We start from the raw sequence: 17424 nt of genomic DNA on the forward strand, positions 1-17424 counted from the left end.
AGCCAAGATTTTTGCCATAAATCATTCAGGTCTCTTCCTCCCCTGAGACAATTGTCTGGGCTATCAGAGCCGCCGCTTCCAAGGTCAAATCTTTGGTCTCAATCAGTTTCCTGAAAACCCCAGCGTGCCCGATGCCCTCAATAAAAAAGTCTCGCAGCATCTCCGCTCTGCATGCATCTGGGAACTTACATAGGCCCGGCAGTCGCCGGAGATCTGCCACGATGCCTGGAACGCTTTGCCCTTCTCGCCGCCGGTGCGTGTAAAACCGGTGTTTCACTATGTGCATGCTGCTCGCCGGTTTAAGGTGTTCCCCGATCAACTTACTGAGCTCTTCGAACGTCTTGTCCGCTGACTTCTCTGGCGCTAGAAGGTCCTTCATCAGGGAATACGTTCTGGATCCACAAATCGTCAGGAGATGAGCCCTGCGTTTGTCGGCCGAATCCTGTCCCAACCATTCCTTAGTGACAAAACTTTGCTGTAGTCTCTCAATAAAGTTGTCCCAATCATCACCAACACAGTACCTCTCTTCTGTGCTGCTAGTGGCCATGCTCGCGTGGTTTAAATCCCAGTTTCTCATCGCCAATGATATAAGAACATAAGAACATAAGAACATAAGAATTAGGAACAGGAGTAGGCCATCTAGCCCCTCGAGCCTGCTCCGCCATTCAACAAGATCATGGCTGATCTGGCCGTGGACTCAGCTCCACTTACCCGCCCACTCCCCATAACCCTTAATTCCCTTATTGGTTAAAAATCTATCTATCTGTGACTTGAATACATTCAATGAGCTAGCCTCAAGTGCTTCCTTGGGCAGAGAATTCCACAGATTCACAACCCTCTGGGAGAAGAAATTCCTTCTCAACTCGGTTTTAAATTGGCTCCCCCGTATTTTGAGGCTGTGCCCCCTAGTGCTAGTCTCCCCGACTGTCATTGTAACCCATGTATAAGCTGACCTAAATTGTACACCTTGAGAACACTGACCACAGGGGGCGAACTTGTGGGAGACACTCCTAACCTGGACTTTCCGGTATAAAAGGGGAAGCTCCACTATATGTCCTTACTATACAGTATAAATGCGCACGAGGCCCATATTTGAGAGAAAGTCACTCTGTGACCAGTTTCCTTTATTACCAAGACCTCAAGAGACCGACGATGAGTGGAGCTTTCCCTTTTATACCGGAAAGTCCAGGTTAGGAGTGTCTCCCACAAGTTCGCCCCCTGTGGTCAGTGTTCTCAAGGTGTACAGTTTGCCATGCTCCAGAAGCAGCATGGCAAACTGCGACCCATGGCGTACGCCTCAAGAGTCCTCACAGATGTAAAACGGGGATACTCCAATTGCGAAAGGCATCTCCTAGCCACACATTGAACCGTGAAGCGCTCCCAGCTCTTCCCGGGGTCATCCCAGATCATTCTACTAACCCACCATATCCCCATTCAGATGTTGCTCGATGGGAGAATAAAGGACAGCACGGTGAGCAGTGCTCGCATTGTCCGCTGCACTGTGTTCACGGATGAATCTGAGAGTGCAAGGCCTGTGTGAGCCCAAGCTGGCCGCTAACATGATCTATGCAGGGGCGGCCCATAAGTGTTCGGTAGAGGGAGTATGGGACATAGACACAGGATATCGGGTAGGGTGACACCCCGCGGGCTCTGAAATATATGTCGACGGATCCAGTTTTGTGGTAGCAGGGGAGTCTTTCAACGGGTGTGGGATTTATGACCCAACGGCAGGCATTGCAAGGGCCATTAAACTTCCGAGCACCATGAGTGCTCAACATGCCGAACTGTCGGTGGTGGTGTATGTCGTTACCCACGCCGACGAGTTCCCGACCACATACACCATCTGCTCAGATTCCATGTTCACATACAATTCGTGCACCAAATACGTGACCATCTAGTCTCGACGTGGTTTCACATCCACAGACGGGAGACCCTTAGCAACCAGGCCACTGTTGCAAAGGATCTTAGAGGCCACAGGAACCCAGGAAGACTCCATTCCAAGACAGAGCCCAAAGGGGAAGGAAACCAAAAGGCTGATGACTTAGCCAAGGAGGGAGCCAAAACAGGAGAGTTTTGGACCCATAAGGGTCAGGCCCAGTTGCAGCGATCCGGAACAAAGGGGGAACACAAGGGAGTGTAGGGGTAGAGTTGGCCCCAGACTTGAGGAAAGTCCAGACACAGGATCCCATCCTCAAGGTTGTCCTGGAGCAGCTGGCAAGGGGAGCAAGGATAGAAAGCCCATTCGGGGCAGCGGGCATTACTTTAAAGGAGGGAATGCTTTTCAGGGGAGATCAGTGGGTGGTTCCAGAACAGCATCAGAGGGAATTCCTCCAGATAGCCCACGGGGGCCCCGGGCGGGACATCCAGGGCTGGAGACTACCTGGCAGATGGTAAAACAGGCAGAGTGGTGGCCGCAACTGATGGAGGATGTCCGTGATTTTTGCGCAGACTGTCTTGTGTGCGCAGCGTACAACCTCAATTCCCAGAAAAGAAAGGTTCCCATGAGACACACGAGAAGGGTAGAGGGACCATGGCAGTTAGTACAGGTCGATTATATCGGGCCATTGCCCACCGCAAAGGGGGGTTACAAGTATTGTTTGGTCCTAGTGGACGTTTTCTTGAAGTGGGTTGAAGCCTTCCCTTGCCCATCAGCCATGGCATTGGCGATGGTAAGGATCTTGGTGAGGGAAGTGTTCTCTAGGTGGGGACTGCCGCAGATTGTGGAGTCCGACCAGGGGAGCCACTTCACGGGGCAAGTCATGCAGACCACCTTGAAAGTGCGAGGGATAGAAGGGAAATGGCATGTGGCTCACAAACCCCAGTCGTCGGGAGTTGTGGAGCGACTTAATCGGACCGTCAAAGAAAGGCTGCGTAAGGAAACAGGACTGAAAAAGTGGGTTGAGGTCTTGCTGTTTGTCATGATGGGGGCCCGAGCCAGCCTCTCCAGAAGCACAGGGTATTCCCCGCATGAGCTCATGACTGGTAGGGTCATGCGCATGCCCACCCATGTTCTGGCGCCGGTTCTCACAGCGGGGCAGGTGAGAGAGGTAAACCGGGACTAGTTTGTCAAAGAATCTGTTTGAGCACTTGAAACATGGCCAGCAACATGGGGAAGCAGCCCCGGAGAACCTACAAGTGGAAGGTAGGGGATCAGGTCATGGTCCGCAATTACGTCAGGTGGGCATGTTTGAGCTTTTGTACATAGGACCCTACAGCATCATAGATAAGGCCAGTCCCATGGTGTACGCAGTTAAGTTTCCGAAGCGCACAAAGTGGTTCCGTGTGAATCAGTGCAAGTTGTTTAACCCGGGGGAAAGGCGAGAAACAGGAAGAAGCACCAAGCCATTGTAAACAGAATGGAGGGCATGGGTCTTCCTCCCATAGTTTGGGATAGTGAGGAGCCCGTGATGGTGGTGGTTAGGAGGAGTAGCAGGATCGCATGGCTGAGAGCGCGTGGTCACCCCCTTACACCGCCAAGGAGCTGTAAAAGGCCCAGGGTCTAGAGACCTAGCGTGGCCACCCAGAAAAGGATGGCGGTGCATATAGTTTCCTTCTCAGTTTCATGTTTTTACAAAGTGTGTTTTGATAAAGCCAGACCTGTGGAGGTATACCCTCTCACAGAAAGGTTGTTGCTTCTTTGTATCTTCACAGGAAGCCGAGAGAAAGATGGAAACAACCCTGGTAATTGTTCTTTGGAGCTTGGTCAGAGCAGGGTACAGCAGGAGGGGGGACGCTGAGTTGTCCTTCCTCTACGGATGTACTGGGGGGATCGGACCCGCCATGACACAGGGGGGTAGGACAGGGGACACGGTCGGGATGGCAGCCTACTTCCACGAGGGAAGGTGGCCAGGGTGGCTGGGGTCGAATTCGACGAAATACTCCAGCCACACCGGGTTCACATACGGGGAGGCTTCCACACCGTGCCCCAGACTGAAGGTCACAGCCACACAGGTTGGGGTGACCGAGGACAAGCGCGTATGCTTGAAGTGCAAGGGGCACATTCCCCTGGGACAGTGGTAGTGGCTCAGGAAATTGAGTCGGGACATAGGGAACCAGACTGCGGACTGGGAATGATTGGGGAACGATAAGTACCGACAGATCACGGGGTCAAAGGGGGGAGTGGAAGTGTGCTGGGTCAAGTGGTAGAAGGAGGAACAGGGAATTTATGTGTGTATGTGGCGGTCGGAGCAGATCTGCCCAGCGGTTGTGTCAATTGCTTTTTCGCAGCAATGGCAGGATGCCGGGGCTGGGATCAGATGGGATCGGAGTATGGAATCCTGCATGATCCTAGACCCTCCCAACACAATAAATGCCACTGAACTCGTAGCACACAAGAGGAACCCCTGCCCACAGCCCCACCGGTACAGTCGACAGAAATTAGGTGTCCAGCCACCACACCAGGCCCAGGGAATGGTTTTGTTTTTGTCCCGACTGGAAAGGTTTTATTCCAGGGGGTGCATTACGTGGTTGTGTCTGTCATTTTAAATTTGACCAGTGCAAATCTGCCCAAATGGTGTCCAAAAGAAACTGAGCAGCTGTATGAGGCGCTCATTAAAGAAATGTTCCGCCAGTTCTTTGAACTCAGTTACGGGGATGTGAGTCGGGAAAGATTGTACGATATGGGAGTGAGGGTTAAAGTTGATCTGGGGAGGCAGAGGCGAGGGGTGCTCAATGATGTCGCTACGACGTTTAGCGCGGGTACATCTCTCGTCAATAGTATGACGACGTGTAGCTGCAGATGCAGATCAGTGGTTTAAAGGACCAACATTTGAAAAATCCTAGGGGAAGGGAACGCGGTGGTAGGGTTGGAGTTAGAGGAGGACCAGGCAATGACTGTCCATTTAAAGGAAGTTATCGCAGAGCTGGAGACACACACAAAGACTGTAAATGCATTAATACAGGAGGACAGGAATGTCTCGGCACAGGCAGCACGAAACGAAGTGTGCGTATTGTACGGTGCCTGGTTGCTGAGCGAGGGGCGCAGTCATTTTGAGGACCTCCAGCAGTGTCGCGTTCCATCATGGATCAGCAACCGGCACCTCGTAGCTCTCAGCCCATACAGTAATTCGATGAGCCCGTGTCAGCTCCATCCAGCCTCTGAAGCCTACTCAGTCCCAGTGGATTGCGGTCAGTCTAACCACACAATCATGGGGATAATATTGCATATGCCGCTAATGGGCGGGACATCACAATCAGCGCTGGTATACAGGGCGGAGAACATTGGGGTCATACAGGAAGGGGTGCACGTGCGGTATCATGCGGTCCCAGCATTTGCTATAAAGTGGAAGCACGCCATGACCGGCACTGACCTCAAGGGGTGCCAGAGCAGGGGTCCACACGTCATATTGTGTCCCCAGCATTTGAACGCGTTCGATTGGCCAGAGTGCAAGTTTGAATCGGAGAGTCAAGAGCCCATCAATTGTACCATGGAGATGATGGTCCAGAGCCACGTTCCACCTCAGGTAGCATATGCAGGCAACAGGACATACCGCGTAAGCACAAGTGTGAACCAGTATTGAGTGCACCGGGACACTTGGTGTCCGGTCACTGATAACACTTTCTGCTTCAAACCCTACGCCGAAGTTCAAGTGGCATAGGAACGTATTATCCCAATCCCAGAGCCATCCACAGTACACATTATGGTAAATGACACAATCCCGAACCTGCAACAGTACATTACCCAGTTCGGGTGTCTGATTCCTTTTCTGCCGGAACACCTAACAACGTTATTAAAGGCCGTCGAGCTATCCCAAAAACATTATTTCACATTGGAACAGGCAAACTGGGACACAAGGGAAAGAATTAAAGGGATAAATTCCACACCCTGGTAGGACCTTGGTATAAGTGTGAAGGTTCTTCCATGGATCCGGATATGCTCACATGCTCTCGTCATTGTACAGTTTCTGATTGTGATATACCAGTTGTGTATTTCTTGTAAAAAGAGAAGTCAGGCGCTCCGGAGTCGATGGGAGGCCAGAGTTAACGAACCTTGAATGTAACTTTCTGTATATATATGGTCACAGTGCGATGCATGGTTGTATTTTGGGGATGTATATTCGGGTTGTTTTAAAAGTAAAAAGGATAGGATTGGTTGGAAACCATGATGCTTGTTCTAGAAGGACTGTTGAAATATCATCGGGTGGACTGTAAGCATCGGCTCCCCAAGGATTGTTGGGCATTATCTGGACATTGCGTTTTAATATTTTTCACTGCAGAAAAACTGGCAGCCAGTTGTGGGAGGGGCCCAGGTAATTTTGCATGTTGTACACAAAATCTGATGGGCGGGAGTGGTCTGAGACAAGTTACAATGGCCAGGAGAAGGCAACACATTACAGGAAATGGGCAACGATGGAGGGTCCATTGTTAAGCAATGTGAACTCGTCAGAGATGTAAACTGGTCGGTGATCAACCAGAACAAAAGAAAGCCATTAAGCCCCAGACCGGTTGGAAGCGAAAACCTATCCCCGGCCATCACTGGAATACACATTTACAAAGTTCTGAGATGATGGGCCACTCAGACAGAAGCTTCGAAACAAGGAAAAACTTTATTTGGCCAGAAGAAGCAAACAGACTTTGGGTATAAAAGGTGGCCATGTGGCCATGTCTCTCTCTCGTTTGCTCTCGCTTGCTTCACCTCCACAAAGACCGAGTACTCCATCTGGGACGGAGAGAAGAAACCACCAACAAGCAACCAGAGCCGCGCTATTCAACTGTGAAGCTAATCTTGAGACTGGGACTTGGATACTTTAGACAGTGCGGAACCAGAAGAGACACGTTTTCACCAGGAGAAGCAGCGAGTAAGCCAACGAATCGATAAGCATCATTCCTGCCTGCGCATCTTTAAGATCACAGCCGTTGTGTGACGAAGTGGTGTGTGTTCTCCCAACCAAGCCTTAATAAGGGTTTTAGTGGGGAGGTGTTGCTGTGAGGACCATAGGGGTATGCCTAGCCGGTCGGTACAGATTCGGGGGTACACTGTGGACCCGAGCAGAGGGTTTAGACGTTGGGTACTTCGCGATCGGGGCAGTTTAGACACGCCAAGGTATTGGACTGTACTGTATCATCACTGTATTTACTTGTAGTTTTGCTGTGTTGAGGTAGCTTTAATAAAGCATTGATGATTGAGACCGAGGTATATGTCCGTGACTCATTCATCTGTTCAGTACAGTAATCAGTCCCAGGTCTAGAACTAGTGTAACGTGGGAGTGCAAAGAAAACACCTAAGGTAAACCACTTACACATAGGTAGAACAAAAAAAGAGGTTCTTCTGAGGGATTATGAGCAGCTAGGGGCTAAATTCAAAGGCAGAACCACAAAGACAATAATCTCTGGATCACTACCTGAGCCACGAGCAAATTTGCATAAGGTGAATAAGATCAGCGAGATGAGCATGTGGCTCAAAGACTGGTGTGGGTGAAATGGGTTTCAGTTCATGCGGCACTGGTACCAGTACTGAGGTATGAGGGGGTTGTTTTGTTGGGATGGGCTTCACTTGAACCATGCTGGGTCTAGTGCCCTGGCGAATCGAATATCTAGGGCTGTAGAGAGGGCTTTAAACCAAATAGTGGGGGGAGGGTTCAGGTGAGTGGAAATTTAAAAAGTCAAAGAATAAGGAGAAGGTAATAGAGCAGGGTAGCACTGGGGGAAATTTTAACCAGAGTATGTCAGGAAGGGACAGAATGTACAAACATAAGAGTATATCAGAAAGTGAGATCAAAGCAGGGAAAAATGGTAAAAAAAAACAAAATTAAAATCTCTATCTGCATGCACGCAGCATTTGTAAAAAGATACATGAGTTGATGGCACAAATAGATAGAAATGGGTGCGATCTGATAGCCATTACAGAGACGTGGTTGCAAGCTAACTGAGGCTGGGAACTGAATATTAAGGGGTATTTGACAATTTAGAAGGACAGACAGAAAGGAAAAGGAGGTGGGGTAGCTGTGTTAATAAAGGCTGAGATCAGTGCAGTAGTGAGAAATGATATTGACTCAGAAGATCAAGATGTAGAATCAGTTTGGGTGGAGATAAGGAATAATAAAGAGAAGTCACTGGTGGGCGTAGTCTATAAGCCCCTTAATAGTCGCTACACTGTTGGACAGAGTATAAATCAATAAATAATGGAGGCTTGTAAAAAAGGAACCCCAATAATCATGGGAGATTTTAATCTTCATTTTGATTGGACAAATCAAATTGGTCAAGGTAGCCTTGAGGAAGAGTTCACGGAGTGCATCAGGTTTGGTTTCCTTGAACAGTATATTGTGGAACCAACCAGGGAGCTGACTATTTTAGATCTGGTACTGTGTAATGAGGCAGGATTAATAAATGATCTCCAAGTAAAGGATCTTCTAGGAATGAGTGATCATAGCATGGTTGAATTTTAAACTCAGTTGGAAACTGAGAAAGTTGGATCTCAAACCAGTGTCCTGAGCTTAAAAAAAGGAAATTACAAAGGTATGAAGGCAGAGTTGGCCAAAATGGACTGGTAAAATAGATTAAAGTGTAAGACGGTTGATAAGCAGTGGCAGACATTTAAGAAGATATTTCATAACCTTGTTGTTTTACCTAAGTCAGACATTAAGAGAAGGGTGAACCATCCATGGCTAACTAAGCAAGTAAAGGATAGTATTAAATTGAAAACAATGGCATGCAAAGTGGCCAAGATTAGTAGGAGGCCAGAGGATTGGGAAATTTTTAAAAACCAGCAAAGGACGACTAAAAAATTATAAAGAGAGGGAAGCTAGATTATGAGCATAAACTAGCAAGAAATATAAAAACCAATAGTAAGGGTTTCTACAGGTACATAAAAAGCAAAAGGGAGTAGCTAAAATAAACGTTGGCCCCTTTGAGTATGTTTGCGGCGGGCACTAGATCGATTTTCATGGATTTCTTTTTAAAAATTGCGTCTGGTGGTAATGATGGTATTAGAGCGGTATTACCACAGGGAAATTCACCCTTCTGATCATTTGAAGCTAATGAGCCAGCTGCTCCCTGGCCTCCCTGGCAGCTCGGCCTGAGAGGGGAAGCAGTGTTCAGGGATGTCTGGTGCTGCTGGACCAAGAAAGGCAACACGATTTTCCGACGCTGAGCTGGACACCCTGATGCAGGCAGTCAAGGGAAGGAAGCGAGTCCTGTACCCAGACACGGGGGAGACCCACTCGCGAGCTGTTCACAAATTCCTGGAGGGAGATTGCTGTGGAGTTCTCAGGGACCTCCATTCATAACTGCATCGCCATGCAGTGCAGAAAATGGCTGAACGATATCATCCATCTGATGAAAGTGAGTACCTGTTCCACCAACTGCTGACCTTGCATCTGTGAGCCTCTCCTTCATCCTTTTCTTATTTCCCACCTTCACTGTATAATCACTGAAGCAGCATTTCATTGTTGAGGCCTCTATATATATGTGTGGGTTTGCGCAATGGAGGCTCCCTCTCATCTCACACTTACAGCTGCATGTCAGGGACACACTTGTGAACTCATTTCTGATGCGTCATCACAGTGGCACTGACCAGCCATTCTATGTTTTGCAGGCCAAAACTGCACACAACCGAGGGCCAAGCTCCAAATCCTCACACCCTTTGAGGAGAAGGTCGAGGCGCTCATCGGCAGACATGCTGCCTTCCCTGTGGCCACCAGTACTGCTGATGTCGATGTGGGTAAACGAAGCCCTCCTTTAATGCTCTCTCTCACTGAATGCTCCAGCGCTTACTGTGCCTTTCCCTCTGAAAGTCTGCTCGTTGCAGCCTCCATGTGTCAATCCCCTACCTCCCGCTTACGGCAGCCCTTTTCCCATTTATGCTTGCAGATGAGAGGCGGATTGGCAGCACAGCAGACAGAAAGGCACCACCTGTGAGATCAGTGCCAGGCCTGAAGACAAGAAAGGCACAAAAGTGAGAAATGAAGTTATTGTGTAAGTTTCTTGGACTGCTTTTTGTTGTGTTAGTTTTTTGCACTGATTTGGATGATGTCATAAATCTTTATTTTTTTTGCACCTATATCTGGGCAGGTGTATCATTTCAAGGTGGGCAATTATGTATGAAGGCACTCATTGGGATGGCCATGGAAAATAGAAGCTGAAGGTTCAAGTGGGGATTAAATTATCTGAATTGATCAGCAATCAGACATCACTGCACCTCCCTTGCAGGGTTGGGATGGCAACGGCACCTCCTGGGTGGTTGGTGACGGGGATCCTGTTCCGTCTCCCGCAGCTCCTCCTCCTCCTGCTCCTCCTCTTGCACCTCCTCCCCCTCCCCCTCCTCCTGCTCCTCCCCCTCCTTCTGCTCCTCCCCCTCCTGCGGCACCTCCTGCACCTCCGCCTCATCCACTTGCTCCTCCTCCTGCACCTCCTCCGGCACCTCTTGTACCTCCTCCTCCTCCACCTGCTCCTCCTCCGGCATCTCCTCCTCCTCCTCCTGCACCTCCTCCTCCTCCTCCTCCTGCTCCTCCTCCTCCTCCTGCTCCTCCTCCTCCTCCGCCTCCTCCGGCATCTCCTCCTCCTCCTCCCATACCTCCCCCCCCATCTCATGCACCTCCTCCTCCTCCTCCTCCGGCATCTCCTCCTCCTCCTCCCATACCTCCTCCTCCTCCTGCACCTCCTCCTCCTGCACCTCCTCCTCCCGCACCTCCTCCTCCTCCTCCTCCTCCTGTACCTCCTCCTCCTCCTCCTCCTGCTACTCCCCCCCTCCTCCTGCTCCTCCTCCTGCACCTCCTCCTCCTCCTGCTCCTCCTCCTCCTCCTGCACCTCCTCCTCCTGCTACTCCCCCTCCTCCTCCTGCTTCTCCTCCTCCTCCTGCACCTTCTCCTCCTGCACCTCCTCCTCCTGCACCTCCTCCTCCTCCGGCATCTCCTCCTCCTCCTCCCACACCCCCTCCTCCTGCACCTCCTCCTCCTCCTGCTACTCCCCCTCCTCATCCTGCTCCTCCTCCTCCTCCTGCACCTCCTCCTCCTCCTCCTGCACCTCCTCCTCCTCCTCCTGCACCTGCTGCACCTCCTCCTCCTCCTGCACCTCCTCCTGCTCTTCCTCCTCCTGTGCCTCCTCCTGCTCCTCCTCCTGCACCTCCTCCTCCTCCTGCATCTCCTCCTCCTCCTCCTCCTGCACCTCCTCCTCCTGCTGTGCCTCCTCCTTTTCCTCCTCCTGCTCCTCCTTCTGTGCCTCCTCCTGCTCCTCCTGCGCCTCCTCCTCCTCTTCCTCCTGTGCCTCCTCTTCCTGCGCCCCTCTTCCTCCTCCTCCTCCTCCTCCTGCACCTCCTCCTCCTGCACCTCCTCCTCCTACACCTCCTCCTCCTCCTGTGCCTCCTCCTGCTGCTGCTGTGCCTCCTCCTCAGGTGGTACTGCTGGATCGACCTCCAGCAGCTGGCTCCTCACGAGAGCCAGGTTGTGCAGCATGCAGCAACCACCACGATATGGAGATCCATTCAGAAGAGTACTGCAAGGCGTCACCAGAGCGGTCCAGAAACCGGAACCTCTGCTTGAGGATCCCGGTGCAGTGCTTGATGATGCACCTGGTGCCAGAATGAGCTTTGTTGTAGGCATGCTCAGCCACTGTCCTGGGGTTCTGAAGTGGAGTCAGCAGCCAAGTGGACAGGGGTTATCCCTTGTCCCCAAACAGCCATCCACAATCGTGGTTTGGCCCGGTGAAGACAGTGGGCACACTGCTCTGGCACAGGATGAATGAATCGTGGCTGCTGCCTGGATACCTGGCATCAACTGGCAGGATCCTATGCAGGTGGTTACATACCAGCTGCACATTCAGGGAGTGGATTCCTTTTCTGTCCATAAAGAGTTCTGGATGGTTTACTGATGCCCTCAGGCCAACTTGTGTGTAGTCGATGACACCCTGCACTCTGGGGAACCTTGCAATCCTGACAAATCCAGCCTACCACTCCACCTGCTTCTCCCTGGTCATCGGAAAGGAGATTGCAGTCCAATCTTCTCTTAAACAGAGCATCGGTCACCTGCCGGATGCAGTGATGGGCGAGAATCGAGATATTTTGGATATGTTTGCAGTGGCAGACTGGAAAGGGCCCATTGCGTAAAAGTTGAGAGCTATGGTGACCTTGGTCTCAATGGTGAGAGCTGTTCTCAGCCTTGTCTAAGGCTGCAGGTCTGCCCGCAGGAGATTGCACAGCTCCCTCAGGATGTCCTTTCTTAATTGCAGCCTTCGCAAACATTGTTCATTACTGAGCTCCAGGAATGAAACTGACGTCAGTACACCCTTTGACAGTGGGGCCTCCTTCCCCCAGGTCTGTGCTAGGCCCTCCGATAACAGCTGGCTGATCGCATTCTCTCTGTTCCTTCTGATGTTCCTCAACCTCTGTAGGCTCCTGGACCAGTATATGGTGTAGGGGGTCAACACATTCTGAGTGGAAAATTTCCCCCTCAAATCCCCTCTAAACCTCCTACCAATTACTTTAACTCTATGCCCCTTGGTTGTTGATTCCTCTGCGAAGGGAAATAGGTCCTTCCTATCCACTCTATCTAGGCCCCTTATAATTTTATACACCTCAATAAGGTCTCCCCTCAGCCTCCTCTGTTCCAAAGAAAACAAACACAGCCTATCCAATCTTTCCTCATAGCCAAAATTCTCCAGTCCAGGCAACATCCTCGTAAATCTCCTCTGTACTCTCTCTAGTGCAATCACATTTTTCCTGCAATGTGGTGACCAGAATTGCATGCAGTACTCTAGCTGTGGCCTAACTAGTGTTTTATACAGTTCAAGCATAACCTCCCTGCTCATGTATTCTATGCATCGGCTAATAAAGGCAAGCATTCCATATGCCTTCTGAACCACCTTATCTACCTGGTCTGCTACCTTCAGGATCTGTGGCCATGCACTCCAAGGACTTTTGTTCCTCTACACTCTCAGTGTCCTACAAATTAATGTGTATTCTCTTGCCTTGTTAGCCCTCCCCAAATGCATTACCTCATACTTCTCAGGATTGAAGTGTGAGGTAATGCATTTGGGACAGCTGTTCCTGTCACAGCTTCTGGTTCTAGGTCATTAACATATTCAACACAAGAACCGGGTATGGTGTATTGTTATATAGCGGGTTTGTCATTAAAAATCCGAATCACACAATTCCACAGTTGTTCTCAGGGTGGGGGAGGGCAGAACTTCTAGCACTGTGTATGCATGGACAGGATTGCTAACTAAATGACAGCATGGATGCCGCTGGTAAAACACCTTTGCAGCTTGGATCGTATGTCAGGATTTCATAGAGGAGGCATAACCAGCATACCTGAGTCATTCATTTAACAAACAGTCATGTGCATTATGCAGTGTATTGCTACCTACATTGTCCTCTGCACTAAGTCCACTACCACTTTTGCTCATTTTTCTGATCTGATTTCTACGCCGTCTGAAGTAAAGACCCCCATATTGGTGGCCTTATCACCTGCTGTCGCCGACTGCCACCGAGTTTTCCTGCCGTTTTCCTCTCGCTCCCAGTTTCCACTTGGGCTGGAGCGGGCAGGAGGGGAGCACTGCCGGGAACCGCCCGCTGACTTCTTCTGGTGGCCAAGTCGCATAAGTGGCCTCCCGCCTGCCGAGATGCCAGGTTGGTGCGGGCGGGAGGCGGTGGGAGTCGGCGCCAGCAGGAGGAAGGACCGCTGTGTGGAGGCTGTTCTTACCTCGATGGTACGCATGAAGACCTGCAAAAAAAGGTTAGTGAACATTTTTAATTTATTTTTTACCGCGACTTACCTGGATGGGGTCCCCTGAAGGTGCTCCGGTGATTTTTTTTTTTGTGATGTTTTTACTTTTCAGGTCTTCCACCCTCCCTGCGCCCAACTGCATCCACGGTGGCACGTGGGCGGCAAGCTCCTTTGCCACTGAAATTGAGTGCTCACACCCGCTGCCACCCAGATTCACGGTGTAAGCCGTTATTTTGCCACCAGGTGCTACTGCCACCTCTTTTAGAGGAGTCTTTCAGGAAAAGTACCGCCAGTCTCTCGGCGGCCATCGGCGATCCTTTGGGCAGCAAATGGGCGGACCTTGCAGCTCATGAAAACCGAGGCCAAATTCTTTGAACAGAGTGAAATAAAGTATGTTTCTGTAAATGCTCTGTCTCTCTGTTTTTGCTGTGCTTTTACCTTTACTCTGGTGCCTATACTTGGTGACAGTGTAAGATGTATCTCTTCTACAGCCTTTATCACTGCTATTTCTAGGTTCATGCCCAGTGAAAAGTGAGGCAGTTGGTTCCTGGGGATCAGTGAGAACCTCTTGAGATTGAGATGGCCCTGGACCTCCTTGTGCATCATGAGATAGCATTGCGACTTGTTCCACCACATTTGCTACTGCAGTGGCTGACTCGTACGGCCTGCTTTATAGTGCAACTTCTATCATTTGAGCGGAGCTGCAGAATTGTGACATTGCCCTGAGAAGGAACAGTCTCTTCTGTAACTATTCTAGCCATGCTCCTTCTGTTGCCGCATCCCCCCGCCCCCCAACCCCCACATCCCCCCGCACACACACACACACACACACACACACACACACAGGGCAGCTATGAGATTTGTGAATCCATACCAGAAGGTTCTCTGAATCCAATCCTGCAACTTGTTGAAACTGCACAAGACAGTCCATTGTAATTTGGAGCCCAAGGCCTAATAACAGATGTTCCCATTCTACAGCTGAGAGGAGTGTGTACTGACTCTCTAGCTAGTATGTTCCTGCTCCGTTAGCATCACCTCCACTAGCTCTTCCTCATTGGTAATATCTGGTGCTCTGTCCACAAGCTCGCTACCTAAATCACCCAGAAAAAATGTTCTCGTGCTTGTAACAGCTGAAGTGACGCAGGGTGATGTGAGATGCTGACTTCTTCTGTTGCATTGGAAGCTGCTGATTGGACTCGGGTCAAAACCGCTTACAAGGGCACGAAGTGGGGGCCTTTACAGGTATGTGTAAACATGATTCTTGTGGGGCCATGAGGAGCAGGAGTGCTCCTTAAGGGCCCATAAAGAAGATTTAGGCTGCTGTTGCCACGTGTCCTTACCCTTCTGTGTTCGCAAATGCTTTCCAAACCCAAACGAGCGGTTCGAATCGTCTCCGCCTTACGAAAGTTCTAGACCCGGGAATTATTATTCAGAGTGTAAATGAAATGAGTCATGGACAGGAAGGCTCCGGTGAAAAATCGTACTTATATTTATTTGGTCTAACATACAGTGGCTAAAACATGCACTATTAAACAAAATCACTGTCTCTGTGAAGAATAAAATCCAGGTTACAAACAACATACATACAGTACAGAAATGAGACCTCGTAACATGCAGTAATTCCCTGGTGGAATACCCAGTCGAAGTTTCCTCCCTAGAATAGCCCTGAAAAGCTTCACTTCTGAGAAAACCTTAAGCCCTTAGTCTCACTTAGCTTGGGACACTCGCGACCATGCTCACCACCACATGCAGCCGGTTTCCTTGCTCAGCTCAGCTGTAGGAAGTCACTACCTGCTGGTTTTCAGTCTCGGTGGCTTCTTCAGTGGTACTGCGACCTCTTCCTCTGGTACGTCTTGGTGGAGCGAGAGCGAGAGGGAGAGAGAGCTCTCTCTAGATACAAGCTGCAAGCTCTAAACTTCACTCCAAGCTCCAAGCTAAAAATAAAGTGGAAAGACCCTGTCTTTATGGGAGTCTTGCTACCCCTATCTTTCCCGTCAATCTTTAAAATCCCTTTGTTCCTAAGCACGGGTACTTAGTCAGTGATGGGCCGTCCAACCATGTGTATTGGCCTGATGGCCCTTAATCTGGGCAGTTCTCTCAGTCTTTGTGTTGGGAAAAACACGGCTCCTCTTTGGCTGGCCAGGCTAGTGGGTTCATTGTTCTGCTTTCCTTCTGAGATGGAGGTGAGAAGTACGTTTGCATATTAGAGTGGCTTTGTCAGTGGCCCCCCTTCCTGGCTGACAGCTCTTTTGTCAATGGATGACTGACAGTTCTTTTGTCACATCTAACTGCCATGCAGTCTCTGGAGCTTTAACAAAACCAGCTTTTTCCACATATCTGCACAGGGTGACCCCATAAAATCCATGAAATATTCTCGACTGAGTGCATTCTTTAAACAGAAACTTTGCGATCTCTTCCCTGCAGATTTTACTAAGTGCTGTGTCTGTGGCGCAAGTTTCACCCAGTGGACCATTAAAGTGGCTTCAGGTCCTATGTACATCGCAGGACCCTGATTTACATGTACTCATGAGGCTCCTGCTTCAGTCAGGGAGACGCAACAACTGTCCAAGAAAACAACGGCATTAAAACGGCCGCGCAGTGATAAAGAGTGGTAAGTGTACTTTGTTTCTCACTCCACAGATGCTGACTGACCTGCTGAATATTTCTAGCATTTTCTGTTTTTATTTCAGATTTCCAGCATCCACCATATTTTGCTTTGTTAAGTGTAGTGTATGGGTTTGAACACCAATTCCGTCCATTTTCCACCAGATGGAAGGTGTTAAAATTTCTCCTAATATTGCTGCCCAGAATCTGCTCTTATGCCAAAAAGTACTTACAAAAATTTCCCCTAACTCTAGAGAAGCATCTCGGTAAGGACTGTTAAGGCCTTCTGATAGCCAATGGCGATAAGCTCTAGCAGAATTGGGCAAAAAAAATATTTAAAATGAAAATTAAATTAATAGCATACAATCTGACTGGTGAGTTAATTATATGTATGAAAAACAGTAGTTCTAATGACCTCCTTATTGACAGAAATGAATCGTACAGCAGTTCCCTCCACGGTCATTAAATTATCAGACTGATTATCCGACATCCAGTTCTGGATGAGCAGAAATTTTCTCCAATTGAATATTAGGAAGGCAGAAGCCATTGTTTTCGGTTCTCGCAACAAACTCTGTTTCCTAGCCACTGACTCCATCCCTCTCCACAATTTCTATCTGAGGATGAACCAGACTGTTCCCAATCTTGGTTTCATATTTGACCCTGAACTGAGCTTTCGACCACATATCAGCAGTATAACAAAGACATTGGCCATCTCCACCCTTGCTTCAGCTCATCCGCTGCTGAAGCCCTCATCCACATCTTTGTTACCTCTAGACTTGACTATTCCAACACACTCCTGGCTTGCCTCCCACATTCTACCCTACATAAATAAAGGTGATCCAATACTCAGCTGCCCGTGTCCTAACGCACCAAGTTCTGCTCACTCATCACCCCTGTACTCGCTGATCTACATTGGTTTCCGGTTAAGTAAGACCTCAATTTCAAAATTCTCATCCTCATTTTCAAAACCCTCCACGCCTTCACCCCTCCCTAACTCTGTAATCTCCTACAGCCCCACAACTCCCGAGATGTCTGCGCTCCTCTAAGTCTACCCTTTGGAGCATCCCTGATTATATTTGCTCAAGCATTGGTGGCCATGCCTTCTGTTGCCTTGGCCCAAGCTCTGGAACTCCCTGGCTAAACCTCTGCCTCTCTACCTCACTTT

At 49.6% G+C, this 17424-nt stretch overlaps 1 long non-coding RNA gene across 1 annotated transcript; it reads left to right on the forward strand.

The window, feature by feature from the left end:
* The first annotated feature begins 9537 nt into the window (after nucleotides 1–9537).
* LOC139233656 (uncharacterized) lies at nucleotides 9538–16246 on the forward strand. The gene is made up of 3 exons (XR_011588195.1): nucleotides 9538–9658; nucleotides 9808–9912; nucleotides 16080–16246. It is a non-coding gene; the product is annotated as an uncharacterized lncRNA (long non-coding RNA).
* Nucleotides 16247–17424: the final 1178 nt, after the last annotated feature.

Source organism: Pristiophorus japonicus, chromosome 2 (assembly GCF_044704955.1).
Source record: "Pristiophorus japonicus isolate sPriJap1 chromosome 2, sPriJap1.hap1, whole genome shotgun sequence".
NCBI classification, from domain to species: Eukaryota; Metazoa; Chordata; class Chondrichthyes; family Pristiophoridae; genus Pristiophorus; species Pristiophorus japonicus.